Below are 18,696 nucleotides of genomic sequence, written 5' to 3'. Positions count from 1 at the left end.
TCATAGCTCAATATGTGGAGCGGGGATGGAGCTTTTCCCTTATCTGCTTTCAAGGACAGATGGACACACCCGGTATGGATGGAGGATCTGCACACATGCCCTGCCCTCTGCTCCTTGCTGCGCCCAAAATTAGGTTAGAATTGCTTAGGTAGGAATGATGTGGGTAACGACTCCTGGTGTGGAGTACAGGACTGGTACTGTCTTGTCTTCATCCCTGGGAATTGGTACAATTTTGAGGATGAGATGCAACACTTGCAAAAAAAAAAAAAAAAAAAGACCAGAAACTGTTTTGGTTTATAGCTTTATTTGTGGCCTTCGGTTATAGACTTGTGAGTGGAAAGAAACGTGGTGAGGATGAATTTCAGGTCTCTGCTAGGCTATTTAAAAAATACAAACCTGCAGTAAATGGTTTCTTCATAAGATTCAGCTGCTGTGGAAGGGGATACAACATTTGTCAGTGTCTGTCAGATGTTTAATTGGATAATTTCCAGGAGAATAAGGTTTATTTTGAGTAGTGATTTGACACCTTCTACTGTATGAACCACCAAGAACCACTCCCCCCTCCTTTAATTATGTAAGATACTTGATTTTGTATCGAATAGTTCTAATCAGGAGTTCAGTTTGTAGTGGCTATGGATTATTCATGCATCAGCCTTTCCCTTTTGATAGAGAGAAAATTGTGCCACCATCATAAATTTTACAGCAAATATTTCACATTACCAGTCCTACTGGGACAAATAAAAGGAGAAAATATTTATTTTTCTTGCGAGACAGAGAGCAGCTGTGCCGTTGGGGCAAACGAGGCAGTGGCACATGCTCTGTACCATTTGTCATCTCCCAAGCTCCAGGGACCCAGGTTCTGCTTTCTGGGTAAAGGCATCCAGCGGTGGATTTGCTGGTTGCAAAGAGTGAGGGATCATTTCCAAGAAAGCTGAGCATTTCTATACAGTTGGGGTGGTTGGGTGTGCTGGAATTACAGGTGAACAACAGCATATGGTTTAACTTGAGTATCCGGAACCTTACAGGATTTGGGGACCAAGGATTCCTGTTCCAAGTCACTTTCAGGAGAAGCTGCTTTTTCACTGCCTCAGGGAGAGCCCAGGGGTATGGCCAGGGTAAAGCTGGCTCCTCTGAAACCCATCCAAAGTGTCCCAACAAATTCTGTGTACTCAGAATCTTTTGTCCCCTAAAAACAGATAAACCCCAAAGAGATCCTGTTGCAGTTCTTAATGTGCACAGAAAACTTCCATTCCATTTTTTTTTGCCTGGCTATGGCCCTTTTGGGGACTGTAATGGTGTGAGGGAAGCATTGTTTTATTTTATTTGTCTGTTGTAAACTCTGTCATAGTTATTTCTGCACCAACATTTGGAGCAGACAGAAAGCAGGTGTGATAATGTAGGTAGGATTATACTCTAAACAGTGAGGACAGGCTGGTGCTCTGAAATTGGTGTCTTTGTAAGGTATGATGACTAAAACAGTCCAAGAAAGCCTGATGAGCCTTTCATTACAGGAGGGCTGATCCCTTGGGAAGCTGGTCTAAGAGAATCTCTTCAATGTAGCGTTTTGGACTTTTCTTACTTCTTCAAAATGCATTTTGTCACAGCTTTCCTGTACAATTATAAGGCATTTTTCTGAAATTTAGGGTTTTTGAGTGTTTTACTGAGGGCTAAAGAGTACTCCTGCTTTCAGTTTTTACATTTCACATCATGCTTCCTTTCTCCCTGTCCTTCCCCCAAATCTTTCCGGTTGCCCCGGTCTCCACCAAAAGACCAGTCTTGAAAATGTGGCCAAAGCCCAGCTGTAAATTAAAAACCGGAGCCCTGAAAGGAGAAAGCCACAACAACTAAAGAAAATACAAAGAAAACCTCCCAAACCAACCAAGCAACGTTTCCTCTTTCTGGGCCTTCAAGGTGATGCCAAGGACATCAGTCCCTTGTTAGGTTAATGCTGGGCTGTCCAATCCCTCTAGGGGCAACCCTGATCAAAGAGGAATTCCTCTACAGCTGAAAATACTAATTTGTTAAAATTCTGCTTTTGCTTTAAGATGTTTACTTATTTCAGTGTTTTTTCTTCAAGTGAATGGCCTTTTGATGAATTATTGTTCATTTTCTCTCTAACCTGAGGTTTGCTGTGTTGCTCTGTGCTTTACCATCCCCTGGGTCTGACTAGTTCCCTTGACATTTCCAGGGAATGAGTTGATATGGTGAGAAATAAGTGTTTGTTTTTCCTGCTCAGTTGCTAAGATTTGTATATTGAGATATGCACTTGGTGTCTTTTCCTCATGCACCAACATTTGTCTGTAGACTGATAAAACTGTTAAGTTCATCCTTCCATTAAACTTTTCTACTCTGGTTTAGGTAAGTGGATTAATTATTAAATTAGTGCCAATTTACGATCCAAACTCATATTTTCTCATTATCTGTCTTATCCAAATTACTTATTTTACTATGCTTATTGCTGGAATTCAGTAACTCAAAGTGTAAAAGAGATAGATATGAGGAAGAGAGGGAAAAGATAAATTTATACTGAAATTATTAACTATTACTTTATAAGTGAATGTTTGTAGGAATTTGGACTAAACAAATATATATAGGAAATAAGAAAAAGTCAGCATGAAAGAATATTTTTGATCCTTTTGGCAGAAGAATTTTGTTAAGTTTCTTTAAAGTTTCATGTGATAGTTTAAAAAACATCCTTTGAATTTAATACAAACAAGCAACCCATCAATGCAAAAACTGATAAGAATTGTGTTAAATAGATGTGCTTCTTACATATACTTAACTATGCTTCTTAAGTAGAGTTAACTATTCTTTTTCATTATGTCAACACCAAATTCTGCAACTCCCTTTAAATTTGAATAGATGTTTTTTGGCAAACAAGTGAAGATCTGCACTGTGGAATATTAGAACAGATGCACTATTGCCTTGATACTGCCTGCTGCTTTGTGTGGGTTGAGTTAATATTGTCTCTGTTCAGCAATTTTGATGTTCACTTAATATATTAATTTGTAGGTTTGAGGTATAAGATTGTTCATCTTTCATGTTATTCTGCAGGCTCTTGTTTACTTCCTTGTAACCGTGCAAGTATAATGAGTGCATTGATTAATAATTTCAGTGTAAATTATTTATATTCCAAATGAAGTAGCTTGAGAAAGAGCTGAGAACAAGGGTCTTTTTAATTCCTGTTGCCAGAGCCTGACCTGTCCATCCCACAAATGCACCCCAGCCCAGCTCCTAAGCAGGGAAGTCACAATAGTAGCAGGAATAGCCTCCAGATACAAATTTACATATTAAGGAAATTTTTATATATTAAGGAAACATTATAATGTTTCTGAAGCAGAAGAGCTTAGGATAATGCAGGCAAAAGAAAGCTTCTTCTCTCTCATCTCCCCTTTTTCTCTCCATTTTGGAAGAAACACACACATAGAGCCTTTCCCTTGGGACGTTTGCAGCTTCCAGAAGGTCTGAGGGTAAAATCAAAGTGCTGCCCTGCAGACTGGTAGAGTATTTGGGTGTTCAGCAGCGAAGTCCAGAGCCAATTAGGCACCACTTGCACCTGCAGATGGACTCCACAAGCCCTCTCAGATCCTCCTGGAACACTCTGCTGCCAAAGCTGACGGTAATGAGCGCTTGCCCAGGGGAAATCAGCGACGTGATGTGCACTCCAGCCGGGGAAGCTGAGGCACAGGGGGGAAAAGTGGCTGTTAAAAGAGCTAGGAGTAAGGTCCAAATCTCTTGACTCCTTGTCCTGGGCTCTTCTGGAATTCTGCCAGGCAAATTGGCTCTAAACTGCTGCTACATCCCCAAAGCCTTCTCAAATCTCTTACACCAGCACTCAGTGAGAGGGATATCAGAACTGGGATGTTGTATCAGCCTGTTTGTCTGGTACTCCTGAGCTCAGCTGCACAATCAGGGCATCTAAGACAGTGGCTTCCTTAGAAAACACTATTTCACCCAACTCTTGCTCTAAAATAGCAAAAAACAGGTTTTATTTAGAAATCTTTACAACCAAATGGACAAAATTTATCTGTAGCCTGACAGCCAATATGCATAATCCTCAGGTTCCCTGCTAAACTATTAAAATTAATCATGTCCCAAACTTTCATTATGCTGGCTCTAATAAACAAGAAATCCGGGCTCCTAGCACTGGCAACATCAGTAAATAGAGCAGTACAATAAAGAGGATGATGAAGTTATCCAAAAAATAGTCACATCAAATTCAACTGTATGTATACCAAACTATATTTTTTGTTTGAAGTTTTCATAGAGAAGTATCACAATCTATTATCTGCTATATTGTAAAGGGTGAATGCCAGCAGCTGGGGTTTGCTGTGTCCCCCTTTGGCAGCTCTATTTCTGTTGATGGTGCCATTGGGGAACCAGCATCTCTGGGTAAATTAGGAGGAAGTTTGGCTCAGAGAACTTGCTTTTCTTGTTAGTTAGAGAAGACAAGCTCAGGCCATTTTGCCTAGGATTAGACTGTGACAGGACACAAGGTCTCAACATTAGGAAAATGCGAGGGAAATTAAGCAGGAAGCAGTAAGAAATGCATCCAGAGCATTGGTTAAAAATAATAAGAGTTAAGGCATAGGTGGTCATGAGGTTTTCAGTTCAAACAGACATGGAAAGAGAATATAAAAGCTGAAACTGCAGCAGCTGGGAACTGATAGGATCAAATAATTTGCAGTATGAGCTGCACATAACTTAGTAGTAGTGAACTAATCAGCTACTGAAGCCTTTATTTGTTAAGCGCAAGTGAACGGAAGAGAATGGACCAGGGAGCATGGAGCTCCTGAGACACCTGAAGGTTGTGTTTATTTTAAATTCCTGAGCATTTATGGAAGTCACTTGAGAAATACAACCATGTCTCCAGAGCAAGGGGAAGAATAGGCTGCAGTTTCTAAAGGGAATAGGCTGCAGTTTCTAAAGGAGCATGGGCAGCTGAACAGCAGTTCTGGTGGTATTTGGACACAGAGCTTCCTCAGACTTTTCTGAAATCTCCCCAGGGAAACCACATTAGGTTTATGGGATCCCTGAATTTAACCAGAGCCAAGAAAGCAGCCCGAGGAGGAGATGTTTCAAAGTAGAAGCCGCTGGTGTGCACAGACAAACTGCAGCTGTGTGTGAAGGCGGGATCCCAGAGGCTGGGTCAGAGCTATGCTGCCTGGTGCTCTCACAGGGCAGATTGGGAAGGGGGGTTTTATCTCTGTATCTGAGCCCAGCAATCCTCTTTTTCCAAAGGCAGCAGACTGAGCAGCCGTGCATTTGTTTCTGGCACAGATATGAGGAAAATCATCTCTGAATGTGCAGCAGCCTGGACAGGTTCTAGGCAGCCCTGTCACCATCTCCAGATGCAAAACAGGAGCTCCGCGACAGAGCCGTGAGAGTCGTTCACTAAACTGGGATTAGGCTCAACAGCTGCCAAGTCTTTGTGTTTGGCACTTGGGGAATATGAACTTGCTGCAGATGAGGGCTCTCACCTGGCAAATTAATTTTCACTTTTAAACTGATCCACCCTGCAACAAGTCTGGCCCTGGCTGAGGCACAGATCCCATCACTGCAAGCAGTGGATGCTGCTTGGATGCCGCTTGTGCAGCCTGATTTGGAATTTGTGCAGAAACTGCCTCACTGTGTATTTAATGACTGTGTATTTAGGACATCTTTTTTCTGTTTCTCTCAGTACATTCATATTTGTGTAATTTTCCTCCTCCCTAACCTGTGTTGAGGGAGTTGGTGATTACTCATCTAGTCACCTCTTCTTTTATATCTGCCCAGAGTCCGTGCTCTTCCCAGGAATCTGTGCAATCCCCTTGTGGAAGTGGCAAATGTTTACCCAGCAATGCAGGGCTCTCTCCAGAACAATCTGAGAATTTTAGTAAAATAGTATTACTATTGTAATTAAATTGTATAATTTTTTGCATGCTATTGGTAGCCAGGCCATGCAGAAACGTAGTCGCTAAGAATTATCTCTCTGATTTTTTGGGAAGTCTTCCTATTCCCCCTCCTCTTTCTTTTTATTTTTTTAAAGTAAATAGAAGTCTAAAGGTACAGTCTAATATTAGGATTAGCAGCTCGATGTAGTGCTCTGCACCTCAGCAGGCAAATAATCAAGGTCTTCTCCCTTCCCGTGGCTGCATACTAAGTAAAGCAAATAACTGAGCTCATAAATTAAACAGAGATGGCCCTGCCAGAACTCCTTACCTGAGCCCATTATTGCCTGCTTTTTCAAAATCTAAGCATGATGGAAATTTCCATGTTCATAGAGGTTGTTTCAGGAGCTGATGTTGATATTCTGTCACATTCCAAAATCCTTCTTGCTTGTTATACACATAGGTGACAAGGGAACCTTTAAGTTTAATGTGAGGCTGCCCATAGCCGGTGCCCACCAGATCCCAAACAGGATCATTCCACAGCTCAGTTATCTTCTGATGTTTCTTGAATCTGTTACATGGAAATAGAAGAGGGAAGATAAATGCAAAAGGAAATTTTAAGGATGAAAAAGGAAATTATAAGGATGAGCCTTATAGAGCTTTTCATGGTCTACTCAGTAGCTCATGGAAGAGTTTAGTGTTCGAGATTTTTTGTTTAGTTGGGTTCTTTGGTTGGTTGGTAGGGGTTTTTTCCCCCTAAATAAAGATTAGCTCCTTTGTGTTAGCTGCAAAAGAGACTCTGAAAATTGTCTTGAAGAATGAGTGAGGGAATAAAGTGACAAATTAGGAGATTAGAATATTTTCGTTTGGTTTGTTTTGGACATGAAACAAATCAAATGCCTCATTAAAAGGGGAGTGACTGTTGTTTTCAAACTGGACATGGTAGAAAAGACTGCACTTTATCTTGCACAACCTCCTAAGCACATCGGTAGCACAGGCTGACCCTCAGCTCCTGTGAGTGGCTTGGGAGGGACTTTGTGCATGTGCAGGAAAACCCATGGCTCCCTGGTCATTCTGTACCTGAGCCTCTGGACAGGCAGGCTTGGAAACCCACCCTGTGGAGCAGACAGAGGCAGAAGTACTCCTTAAAAAGTCTTTGAGCCCTTGAGAACATTTTCCTAATGGGTAATGAAACAGAACCCAGAGAGTCGTGAGTGGCTTCAGGAAGAGGTATGTGTTTGAGTTTCCCTTTGAACTGGAATAGCAAGACTTTAGTTGATACTGGAAAGCTTTCATCCACAACCATCAAAATAATTTCTAGATAAAGAGGGAGGTGGTTGGTCTTTTTGACTAAATACATCTTTCAGTTGCTGCAATTAAATAAAAATAGTGGAGAAATATGATGCACATGTGATTCAGTATTAAGTTGTCCAGGCATTACAGTTTCAGACATCAGTTTAATCAGGCTAGTCAGAAGGAATATGAAGGACTGAAATCAAATAATATATGGTTTCTAAGGAGGAAATGTAGGCAGATTAACCTGAAAGATTTTTTGGAAAAACCTTTTTTCATATGTGACTTCTTTTCTATTATAGTGTCAGATAAGGTGTGAATAAACCCACATTAACCAGTACAGCTTCTCAGGGCTCCTCTGATGTCAGATTAAAAGCAACTTCTCTTTGGTTGTATTTTTTAGTTTGTTTTCAACAACTGTACTTTTATGTAGGGTTTCTAGTGAAGAAACATTTTAGAGTATTCTCTTCATCTCCTAAGTTTCAGTGTGTGGAGCAGCTGCTTTCTATTTTTATATATAACGATATGGATATATTTATATGCTCTGCATCCTTCCCGAGCTGGCTGTGAACAAAACGATTCCATAAAATAGAATTCTGTAAAGAACCTGGGATCCTGGGAATGATGCATGTTCTGCAAATGTGTGGCCAGTTGTCACAGTGGGGTTTTTTGATGTGAGAGACCAACAAGGTGAATCTCTCCCTTGTGCTGGAAGGCAGACATGGAATGCAGGGAATGACAGGAAGTAGGTGGTACACAAATGGAATAAAAGGAGAAGGATATGTCCTCCAGGGATGCAGAATCAGCTTCATTAAAGTTTCTCCTGTTAAAGATCTGGCCCAGAAGGTATCCTCGTGCCATGATTGATGTAGAAACTATTTGCTGAACCTGTTGCTGTAGAAACTGTTTGCTGAACTATTTGCCAAATCTTCATCTTTATGATCAGTGATTGGAGCTCCATCTATATTTTAATATACCTAGGATATGATTAAAAACATGAACTTAATGAATAGGGGAAAATTACTTTCTTACTTTGTTAGTATAAATACATTATGTCTGACCTAGTTCTGCAAATATTAGGAAGGAAATAGGTAAGGAGGAGGAAAATGTGGCAGCTGATTTTTAATATACTGTGAACTGCTTATAGGGTGAGAACCATTCATTCCAGTGATTATCTTCTCATCCTTTACATATTCAGCTGCATCTGTTCCTAAGCAAATTCACAAACTGACTTAATTGTTTCTAAGCCTATAACTATAAGGGGTGTATTTTCAAAAGTAAATCCAACAGTACATTAAATAACAACATTTTAATTAACTCAGGAATGCTTTCCCTTATTTGTTGTGATTTATTTTTCCCTTCTTACCTAGCTCTTAAGAGCAGAAGCTTATGGGTTCCCTATGGAATTCTGTTACTATAGTGAAGTTGTTCATTGAAATTTGAACAGACAAAGCCTTGAGGGTATTAGAAAGTTTCCTGCCAAAAATTTAGTATTTCCAAGAATTAATGGGAACTATTCCAGTGATCTGCTAATTGCTGCTCACTGTGGTTTTATCCCTCACCAACTTGATTCAGATTTTCAAGAGTTTGTAAAGTTGTGTTCGATACTGCTGAGATGCTTGTTTAATTTCACAGAATACATATATTCAAATAATCCATAAGCACAATTAGGGAGCTTTATTACTCTCCCTGAGATAGAGCTAAAGGACATAATCCTGAGAGAAGGGAAATTCTCAGCTCCCACTGACTTATGGTGCTTCTAGTTAGCAAAGGCACAGGGACATCTGACCTTTAGACAGTAAAAAAGAGAATGATTTAGGAGGCAGGAATATGAATAATTTTCTCAAATTCCACCAAGTAGTCAACTCAAGTTATTTAATAAAGGAAGATAATAGGCTTATGGCTGTCACATGGGAGGTGGAGAGCAAAAGAAAATTGACATCTGGGTGGTTCTACAGGGCAAATTCTCAAAGCTTCATTAATGGGGCATTAATGAGCAGGAGAGTAATTGTCCTGGCTGATCTGTGCCTCTGGATCCTGCATGTCAGGAGTTTATGATGGGCCCAATCTTCCTCTGTAGCAATGGATCTGAACAGCTCAGGCCACACTGTGCACCAGCCATCCTGCCTGTAGCTCTTCTCAGAGCCCTCTGGGATGCATCAAGGTTACTGAGACATGAACTGTTCTAAAATAAGAAATAAGAGGCCGAGAAATGACACCAAGCCCGCAAGAACTCAACACAGAGAGCTGTGCACCACCTGGACTGTAACTAACATATTTTAGTTTGGTTTGTAACTAACCACATACTCTGAAGAGGGCATAGAGAACACGTGGACAAGATAGAGGCACCAGTGAAGAAATGGGTGACTAGAGTGTGCAGTAGCTTTTAGCTATAAATAAGTGCACAATGTAGTAAAGGGCTTCTGCTTAATCATATTGGTTGGTCATACAGGAGTCCTGTTTCCTGCATTCCTCCTCCTGCAGTCCATGGCACGGCAAACATCAATTATTTGTTACATTCCTCATCTATAAAATATCTCTGTACTTCAAACAATTAAGGGCTTATGAAATATCCCAGCTGAGCCTTAGAGACTAAATTCTGTTTATTTGCAAAGTAGGTTGAGTTCAACCAAGTGTGCTTCTGGAGCTCCACCTCCATGCTGTTGCCCCTGGACCCTCTCTATGGGCAAGAAGTTTCCTCATCAGCAATTTCCTTTCATTTATGTTACCCCAGAAATGCTCGGCCAGACATCTTCTACCCACTGAGCATTGCTGTTTTACCTGAGCGACAAACAAGAGCAGGTATAAACGAGTGTCTGAATTTCATTCATGACTAAATATGTTCTATTCACCACCAAGAAAAGTGCCTCACTTCTGTTCATATTCCATCCTGTTTGGAGGAATTTCCTCTGTCGTGCCCAGTCTGACTGCACTAGAGGTTGAATTTTAAAGATCCAGGTTTGCAGACCACTGAAGAGCTCTCAAATGTTAATGAGTTTCAGTCGTGGCCAGCCAAGGGCGCTTTGGAAGCAACAACCTTTTGGTGAAATGTTCAATATCCTCTTACCAAACCTCTGAGGCTTCCAGTCATGTTGATGTATTTCTTTTCTTGTTGCTTAGATATTAACTCTGCATACTAGGGAATAAAAACATAAGGCATAGTGTGAGAGGGAAGAAAACTATTTAAAAATCAGGGAAATATTAATAATTTTTATTAGTATTTCTAAATAATAATAGTAATATTATTATAGATCTGTAAAAGAGGTCATCTGCAAAACATTAAAAATCATAGACATTTTAAATTGAGATTATATCCTTGGGGAAATCAACAGGAATTTATTGCTATGTATTTAACTTCTGTTTCATATGAGGCTATTGGTTCAAACAAAATTTGAAACTAGATGCAGTATGCCTCAGACCAAAAAAAAACATTCATCCTCTTCTAACTTGCCCTATGACACAGAGCACAACGTATGAAAATTTTTAAATAGATTAAAATTGTATTTAGGAAAAAAATTATCTGGGGTTTTATGATCTGTGAAAAGTGCAGTTGAAGCTGTGACATTTTACTTGGAAGCAAGGAAATATAACTCATTTAGGGGACAGGATTTGGTTATCATTAATATATACCTATAATCTCTACAGAAAATCTCATTCATTAAGTCTCTGGCTAATCACAGATGATGCTTGGAAGGGATTTTTTTCTACACATTGCAATTGCATCCAAAGAGTGGAGCATTTTCTAGGCTTAATATCAGGCATTGCCCACTCCAGTTACTAATTACTTACAGGAGAGGCCTGATCCAAAGAAATGCATTTCTACCCCCAAAACTCAGAGAGCAGTGTCTCTCAAATGGAGCTGCTGCTCCTCTTTATTTTTATGAGCACTCTGAGACATGACATGAACAATATGAATAAATAACCCTCTTTCTGCTACAGTTCTCCAAATGCACTGAATAAATGGCCATATCTCTTTCTAGAAGTTGAGCCTAAAAGGAATAAGATCCTGCCACCACTCAGGTAATGGAGTTTTCTTTTTTTCAGTGGAACTGGGCTGGTGTTCCTGGTATGCTGGCAGGCCATAATAAAGCTCATCACACTTGCTGCCTCCAAACTCCCAGCATCTTGAACAGGAGTTTTGAGTGCACAGAATAGAGCCTAAGAATTATGGCTTAAGAGAAATGTGTCTGCCTATAGTGATTTCTGATAAACACCAGGTGAAAACCAGTCCTAGCTCTGCTCGGCAGGGAGGAGGAGCAGGGGGAAGCTGTGTGCAATTTCCTCATTTCTGCTAATAAAATGAATCCTTGTGCTGTGTGTGTGTTTTATCTGTGGACTTCTGATAATAAAGATGCAAGTGCCACAGAAATAATTTTAGGCACGGGGAAATGAGTTGATTAATTCAAGTCCTTTGATAGAAACAGGAACTTGTTCTCCAGCTTCTGAACTCCTGTGTACCCCTGAGAAACAGCCTGGGATTTCATTGCTTCCTGTGCTAATTTCTGCACAGTCAAACTGAAATATTTTGTGACAATCTGAACTACGTTTTAAAAACTTTAATGTAGAGATTTTGCTCAGTATAGAAAGGAAAACTGTCTTTCATTTAATTTTTATATATTTATATTCACATATATTTGCATATCAATTTAAATTTCTGTTTTTCAGGCTTCTTTTTACTGAGGTGCATTTTGTTCTGAGCTGTTTAAGGCAATAAATAATTCATTATAAGTATGTTAATCCTGTGAGATGTATTTAAGGCATGATCAGGATAACAGTGGGGCTAACATGTCGTGCAATTAAATTATATTTGACAAAAGTCCTTTGCATTCCTGAGTTTTGTGGACAACAGTGACTCAAAGATGTACATGAGCTCATTCCTGCACAATCCAGGATAAGTACAAAAGCTATTACATTGCTGATTTAATCATATGTAGCTTGTTTTGTACTCTGCCAACATACTTTTCAAAGTTTGCTGTCAATGTTCTCTCTGATTCCAATTGTTTGTCACTGAGTGTCATTTATTGCAGAAAAACTGATTATTTTCTCGGAAAATGTTGATGGGAATGGTAACAGAGTTGGGAGTAATGCTGCTAAAACATTTCCATTTTTCAGCTGGGTTTGTCATGGAGCCAAGGGCTGATTCCGATGTGTCCTCCCTTCTTCACTCTGTCAGACCCCACATCAGACCCAAGGTCCTGGCCAGAGGGGAATCAGCAAAGTTTGGCTAAATTTGGGGATGGAAAATGAAAGAACGGAAGGAGAATAAGAATTTCTCCCAAAATGTGAGACAAAGTGTCCCAGCTCTCTCTCAGAACTCAGCAGCAGAGACCAGGCAGGGTGGAGAGGAGTACAGCAGAACCTGTGGTTTCAATACACATTTATTGACTGACCTTCCGGAAAAAAATAAATGGGGATTTTATTGAGGTCATGCAGTCCCTGGGAGAGGTTCTGGGAATCTCTATTCTGAGTTTATTAAAGGCTGTCATGTGCCCCACAATGTTTTTTTTCAACATGAATAGTTACCTACCCAAACTGCTCTTGAGTGGCTGCAGGATTGAAAGCCCTTGTATCCACACAAAGAACCCAGAGCTTAGTGCCCAGGGAGAGGGAAAATCAGCTTACAGTAATCACCAGAAGCCAGCCAGGTAAATTAGTATGTCTGCTGCTGTCAGAATTGGTGGTAGTGGGGAACCTTTTAAAACCAATCTATTTTCTCTTACATGCAGTGTAATAGGGACTTCTTTTCCCAGTGAACAGAATTCCTGAAAAAAAGCCCAGTAATTTTCTCTTTTGTGGCATTATTATATTATATATTGTGTGGCATATTTCATTATATTGTAGACTATGTGGCATATTTTATGATGGCTGTATGAAGTCTGCCTTCCTGTTTCTTCCTCTGTCTTCAAGCAATTAATCTTTTTGGTCCCTGGTGCTAAATTAGTTTGTTTCTTGGGACTCATATTTTGTCAGAGGGATATTTTGGCATGCTGCTGGGCTGAGTGAGATTATCCCAATCACATTTTGCTGATAATGTTTGGTGTCTGATGCCTTCCACGTGAACACTTGCATGGGTTGAAATGCTGCCTTTCATTTCTGTGTGATCTGGCTTTACTCGTATGTAATCTGTACAGAAATTACGAATTCCAAAGCAAGAGGTCCATTACGAAAATCAGTGACTATCGGAACTATCAACACCTTAATTCCTACTAATGGGAATTTTCATTTATTGTGCTGGATTCCAGCAACCTCTGCTCATGTCTCTTCCGCTTTTTTGGATGGCCTGTGGGAACTCTCTCAAAATCCGTGCCCCAAAATCCATCTTTTTGTAAGGGTGAACCTTCCTTATCTATAGGAAGGTGAACTTTCCTATCTTCTTCTCTATCTTCTTATCCTCTAGCCTCTCCTTTATAGAGGACTTGTGAAAATAAACCCAATCCTATTCTGTGACAGCGAAGGTGCAAGAGGTGTAATGTACGAAAATTATTTTCCTGGTGAAGTTTGGATGCTCCTGAGGGTGATCCACATCATCTGCCAGCATTCACCATCCCTGTAGTGTGAGGTCCCAACAGGAGAATCAGCCCTTTCCAGAATGAGACAGATAATTCATAGGAGTCCTAGAGGAGGGAGGATATTTGAGATATCCTAAATTATTGCATCTCTGTTAGTTTTTCCTAGCTGGGAGCACGATTTAAAAACGTTATATTATTTTTAGAAAGCTACTGTTAACTGTTCTTTTCAGAAATCACACTTTTCATTTCCATATTGTTGTGACATCTCCTCTCTGGGCATGGCAGTTGCATGAATTAACTTAAGTGCTGTTGTTCAGCTTGATTACAAGGAAACTGAAATATGGCCCTCGTGGGCATTATCTGTCACATTGCTGAAAACAAGACCATCATAAAGCTCTGCCTGTTCTGTAAAAGCCATCCATCTCTGTGAGGTACCAAATGTCTGCCACTCCTGCCAGAGGCCTCTTGGAGTTACTCTGCTGTCCTGTGACAGGGGAATTTGCTGTGTTCCATTCTCCTGGAATTGCTGCAATCTTCCCTCAAATTCTCTAATCCAGCCTTCTCCAAAATGAGAAATTTTTGTTTTGGGCTTCATCTGGGGAGGACGGCACAAAGTGTAATTCCTAGACTCTTTACATCTATAGGCGCATGTTCCTCTCAGTTGTAAAGTGTGACAGATTCATAATTCAATTGCTAGAGTAAAACAATACACCTCCCATAATCAGTAATTCTGTTTATGCCTCAAAGTCCTCACATTTGTGAAACACACAAAGGCGAAAACAGAGATGGAAATACTGTGGTTAATTCTTCAATGCACATTGTCTTCTCAAAACTTCTGTGCCATTGTTTCCTTTCTGGCCTCCTTGTGTCATCCTGAACACAGACCGTGAGCTCCTGCCTTCTGTGCATTGTTTATTTAATACCTGTCCTTTCACTTCTACAACAGAAGTGCCATTTTAGGCTTCCTCAGAAGCTTTTCTCTAAAGTGGTTTGAGCCATGTCATTTTCATGCCCCACTTTGAAAACATATGACTCAAGAATTACTGAGGGTCTTAAGGAGTTAGAACATGAAATAATATTAGTCTCTTAGATTTAATGAGCAAATTGGCTGCTATCAGCTGTAGGAGCATGCTTTTGCTTTTCAGCTGGTACAGAATGCAAGCATCAGCTAATCTTATACTTTATCAGAAAAATTGCACTTTCTGTATGCTTACCTCTTTGTTTGATTAACTCCATCAGCGTTATAAAAGATTTTTTTGTTCAAGAGTGCAAGACTAAAACAACAAGTAAATTATTCTTATATCTCTGTTTTGAATATCTTTTTTTTTTTCTCCTTGTCCATATCTGTCCTCTCCTTCCACAATTAATAAGCCATGATTTAATCCCATTCCCAATTAGGCATTCCCAGTATCATGGACATTATCTGGTTTTCAGGGTAGGACTGAGACCTGAACTGTGAGTAGCTTTTTTAAAAAGTGTTGACTTAATTGGTTGACTCAGACTGCATTGAAGAACATCTAAGGTGCTCAGAAAATATGTCACTGCATGTAATATACACAATGAAAAGAGATTTTTGTCTCCTAAATGCTAGGATTCCAGGAAATGAATATTTCACTGAGACCTGATTAGAAACCAACTCTTTCATTCAAAGCAGTTGCAATTGAAACGAGCTTTGAATTTCTTTATTAATTTCATACTTTGACTTTTCTGTGTGAACTGCTTTCATTTCTGACTGTGTGTGGTTAATAACAGCTGGGCAGACATTAGCTGTCCAGCCCTGTTCAGGGATTAATGAGTAGCTCACAATCCAGTTTTTAGCAAACGTCGTTGCTGTGTTTGTAAGTCAGCCCCTGAGAAAGGCTGTACTGAATGAAGTCACTGTCTCCTCTCATATCCCTGCTTTCCCTCTGGAAAAGGAGTAGCAGCAAGTTGTTGCTCCTTCTATCTCTGTGCGCGTGTGTGACTGTGTGTGTGTGTGCTGCCTGCTAGTCAGAGGCTGCAGCAGGGAAATTCAAGATGTCCCTGAGAGCATCTCAGCGTGTTTATCTCCAGACTGTCCCCTGGATATGCACTCATGGGTTTGTGATGGGTTTTCCCCCTCTTCCCCTCTTTCCCCTCTTCTTTTTCCCCTCTTTCTCCCCTCTGAGCAGCGCTGGGCTCTGGAGTGGCGCTCGCTGGAGCTCTGTGGGCACAGTGACCCAGCCCTACCCGTGAGGAGCAGGGTGTGCTGACCTGCCAGGCTCCTGCAGCAGAGCTGGGGATGCTCCTCAAGCTCTCCAGTGGCCCTGTGTGTGCTGCCACTCGTCCCAAGCCACACTGCCAGGCTGTGCTGGTCCAGCTGCTCCCTGGCTCTCCTGTTCACTGTGCTCATGCAGCACTTCTGTGCAGGGTGTCTTTCTCCAGCTGGGAAAAGGTCTCAGTCCCTCTGCTTCAATAAAAACCCTCTTCATGCAGTGGCAGTTCTGGGGTTCATCTCAGCTGGAGCACCTGCATGGAGAATTAAGCAGGGAGCCCGTGCCGTATCTTTTGAATAGGTAAATTAAATATTGGTATTATTCTGAGCTCCTATTAAAATTTGTCATGCATGCAGTTCCTAATGACCTACAACTTTAGGGCTGACTGGTCCTTTTACAGGGCTAACTTGACATCTTGAAAGACCTCTCAGAAACAACCAAATTCTCTGTAAATCAGAATCTTCTAAAATGGCTTAAGTTGGACCCCTGTATAATTTCAAACATTTTCAGGTCACTGTCCAGGGTTTAGGGGGATCCAAACTTGACCAATAGTAAAGGTCAGGTAAAATAGCCTGTAGGGTTACAGAGATAAGCTTTGGGGTGGGGGTCAGAGAGACAGGAACTTGTTTTGCTGTCTTATCATGGCTCAGCAGTTCCTATTGTTCAATTCTCCATGGAGCTTTACTGAGCTCCATTGGGTTTGCTAAAATTGGGTAATTTCAAAAAGTGTAACAAAAGACGAAATAAAACACAAAGTGTTTTACAATACATAGTATAGTTCCTTATCCAGTCATGCTTATTTACTTTAGAGAAGATGTCCTTGATGTGGCAGAGAAACTAATATATTGGGTTACGTATTTTTAGACTGTGCCCTGTGCTTTAGTAGCTTTAAAAGTAACAAGTCAGGAAGAAAGATGATGAGTAAAATGTTGAGCCAATAATGAATCCAGAGTACTAGGGTAACTTAACATGCCTCAAGACATGCTTTTTGTCACAGGAATAGGTAATCAAAATATTCTGCTATGCAAAATGCTTTGTTTTAAAGAGGAAAAGAACAAGAAAGTCAGTTTAGGGAGAACATTAAACTTGTGCTCAGCACATGAAGGTTTCAAGGCTAGTGATATGCAGAATTTATCTCATTAATATTCTTGCTTTCATGCTACACTCTGTGTCCTACGACCAAATAATTGGAGTACATTTTACACACCATTATGCAGCAACATAAGAGCAGGGTATACAGTTTTTCTGAAAGCTTGTCTATCCACTCTTTGCATTTTTTATTCCTTTTATGAACTATTCTGTGACATAAAAAATACACCCTATTCCCTTTATAGTTGCATAAATACTTTTGGTTAAATTGTACAAATGCTCTATGTCTAAACACTTGATATCAAATCTACACATCTTGGTGAGGAGGATGCTCTAAAGAACCAGATAAATATCAGAGAGCGTTGATAAAAATCCAGCCTGTCCTTGTGTGATGTGCATAGACAGGACCTGCTCTTTCCAACCCCTGGGCATGGTGGCTTAGGGAGGACACCAAGGTTAAAGCAGCAAAGCAGAAGTGCTCTGTGACATTTCAAATACAGCTTGAGCTGATGCTATCCTTCAATAAGTAGAAAAATTCTATTTTCTGTAGCAAGAAACTCATTTCACCAAATGATAGGAAATTGAGATCCATGGAAGCTTGACTTTCTCATCAATGCACTTTGTTCACAGTTTGAAAAGTTGTTTTTAGAAAACATCTTTCATTACATTGTGGGAGAGAGAGCTTGTTGCAAGGAGTTTAGAGTAATAGCGAAATAAAATGCAGCAGATGTCCATTCTATTCAAGAAAGAAAGAAAGAAATTTACTGTTATCTGAGTTACAAAGTGTTCTCTGAAACTTTCTCTCTGTGGGAAATGACATGGGGAACACATTCTTTAACAGTTTTTGGTATAGATTTGGCATTAGTTTGAAATGACAGGCTCTCTTCAGGGTACAAATGTATAATAATTTTATTAGTTAATAGTTTTATGTTGCATCCCAGGTCGGTGAAGGGGATGTGGAGACTGGAATGCCCTGGGAGGACACTCACTTTTGAGATAGAGTGACACAGTGGGACACTTTCCCACAGCTAAGAAAACTGTGATTTGTACGTAGCCCCTGGCTGGCGATACTCTTCTTCTTCTTTACGTTAATGGTCCCAGTTACATCACCCCTGTTCTCCTCCCCAGCTCTAGAATGTTCCCTGTTCCCGCTTCCCCTACTGTTTCCCATTCCTTGCAACTCCTCCCCTGTATCCCTGCTGGCTCTTTCCCTCTGACCCCCCCTTTGCGCCACCCCTAATCCCTCTACCCATTGGCCCTCGGACCTGATGCTCCACCTCCCTCATTCCATATAAAACCCCTCGACCCTTCTTTGTTCTTGGCTCTTCTGCCCCTGAGCCCCCAGTTGATAAACTGCCACTGGAACACCGTATGAAGAGCCCCTTTTGCCTCTCCATTACGCCAGCCTGCATTTTTCACCTGGCGGCACGAGCGTCTGGTGTTTGTGCTGAAATCTGCCTTTCCCTGAGGGAGACGCTCTGGGGAAGGCAGTGACCTGTCGCCAACATCTTTTTCATAAAAATCCTTTCTTTGGGATTTTTCCCCTTCTGGGAAGCTGAGGCCCCAGAAGAAGAATGTAAACAATTGTTCTCTGCTGCTGTGGAATGCAACAGGTGCATCTGGGATTGGTCTTCTGAGAGTGTTTGGATTTGCTGACCACTCACAGGAGAGTGGTCCTTGCTTTCTGGCTCGACACAGAAC

The sequence above is a fragment of the Melospiza georgiana genome, chromosome 21, assembly GCF_028018845.1.
Source record: "Melospiza georgiana isolate bMelGeo1 chromosome 21, bMelGeo1.pri, whole genome shotgun sequence".
NCBI lineage: Eukaryota > Metazoa > Chordata > Aves > Passeriformes > Passerellidae > Melospiza > Melospiza georgiana.
The sequence above is the reverse complement of the archived record's forward strand: the minus strand, read 5'-3'. Positions refer to the sequence as shown.